The following is a 2,212-nucleotide window of genomic DNA, read 5'->3' as shown; positions in this document are numbered from 1 at the left end:
GCTAATTGATTCTACCTGGTATGACTTTCCACTTAACCATCTACAGGATGCCCTTCCTCTTGGGAAGTTGGGAACATTTTGTATATTTTGTAAACAGCAAAAAGGCCTGAAGTCGTTAGGAAAAAAATACATAATTTTAAAAGGAAAAAACAATGACCCCTAGGCTTTTGTGTGATGCTCTGACTCCTTGAATTTCACAGCCACTCATTTATTGGGACAGTTTCTCCATGCAAGATCCTCCGCAGTTGCTAAGCGAAAAGCCAGGTTCTTACTTAAAGGGAAGGGTAACCACAGAGTTTGTAAGAAGCTTCTACCACCTATGATCTTCACTTAGTAGACAATGTTGTTTTCTGGGAAAGTAAGAGGCGCATGCTGTACATTCCATATGCTATTTATTATGCATTATATTTCTCTGACCTAGAACACAGTATTTTTAAATCAATAGTTTAATGGATGTTATAAAACTCCTGTTAATTATAATCCTAGTTTCTCCTTCATATGTGACTGAAGGCACAAGTGCCGAATTCTATTATTCTTGTTCTAATTCTCACATTCATTAGCAGTACTTTCGCCCCCAGCAAGATATCACATTAGCAGGATGAATTTCATGTATTTGGCAAAGGCATCCCTGTAGCATGACTAGAAGTACTTGAAGGGAACATAATAAGTGAATAGCATTTGAATAGACATTCTAGAGAAAATTAATATGGAAACAAGTTTCTGTACCTACAACATTAAAAGAACTTAAAAGCTCATTAGGGAGCTAACAACTTGTCAAAAAAAAAATCGACTCAGATGTAATTTCTATCTCACTATTCTATCCTGTGGGTGACAGTGTCTCAGGTGTCGAAAATGACTATAAATCCATAGGGTGTGTAGTCTTCATCTTAGTTATTTTGCATTGAGTTCGTGTACAGGTGCATCATATGTTAATTTGGGGGATTTTCTTTTTTTTTAATAATGCCCAATTATTTAAAAAATTTGTAGATAGCACTTGCCTAAATATGTTCTAAGAATAAATTGGTACATTTTTCTATAAGGCAATTGAAAGCAAAATGTAGGTGTTTACAGGTTATAAAAACAGAAAGATTCTGTTAATTAGTGCTAATTGATACTTATATAGATATTATACACACTATAATAAGCATCATAAGCACATGAAAAATGTATGTCTGTATACTTTTTGACCTGGTATAACTGCTTTGACAAATATTTCCTATAATAGTGCTATTATAGTATTATAGATCCTACTAGATATGTGTCCCCTGAAAGGTTCATGTGTTAAACTTTGATCCCCACCCTGTGTTTCTCTTAAAAGATGGTGGACTCTTTAAAATGAAATGTTTAATGTTCTTGCTCACAAAGATAATAGTGAGACATTGGTCCCTTCTTCATTTCCCCCCCTCATTAGTGTATTGTAGTTATAAATAGGGTTAATTTTGACAAAATCATACATGCATGGAATTTGATTTACTCCATTTCGGTCACTGGTGCTCTCCTCCTTTCATCCCCTTCTTCCCACCCCATTCTCCTTCTTCTACTCTACCGATCTTTTTTTCACTTATTTGTCTTTTTTGATTTGTGCTTTATATATATGCATAAAGGTGAAATTCACTGTGGTATATTTATACATGTGTATAGCATAATTTTGTTGAATTCATTCCACATTTCCTCCCCATTTCTGTCCCTCTTAAAAAAAAAAACCAAATAACCCAATCAATAAATGGACAAAAAAGCTAAACAGACACTTCTCAAAAGAAGAGATACAAATTGTCAACAAATATATGAAAAAAATGTTTAACATTTCTAGCAATCGGGATAATGTAAATCAAAACTTCACTAAGCTTTCATCTCATTCCAGTCAGAATATTAATCATAAGAATACAAATAACTATAAATTCTGGTGAGAATGTGGGGAAAAAAGTATGCCCATACCTTGTTGATAGAACTACAAATTAATGCAACCACTGTGGAAAGCACTATGGAGATTTCATTAAAAACTAGGATTGGAATCACCATATGGCTCAGCTATCCCACTCTTTGGTATTTATCCAAAGAACTAAAATCAGCATATTATAGTGATACAGCCATATTAATGTTTATAGCAGCACAATTCACAGTAGCCAAATTATGAAACTGCCCAGATAACCATCAAGAGATGAACAGTTTAAGAAAATGTGATATATATACACAATGGAGTTTTATTCAGCCA

Source organism: Urocitellus parryii, chromosome 3 (genome assembly GCF_045843805.1).
Source record: "Urocitellus parryii isolate mUroPar1 chromosome 3, mUroPar1.hap1, whole genome shotgun sequence".
NCBI lineage: Eukaryota > Metazoa > Chordata > Mammalia > Rodentia > Sciuridae > Urocitellus > Urocitellus parryii.
The sequence above is the reverse complement of the archived record's forward strand: the minus strand, read 5'-3'. Positions refer to the sequence as shown.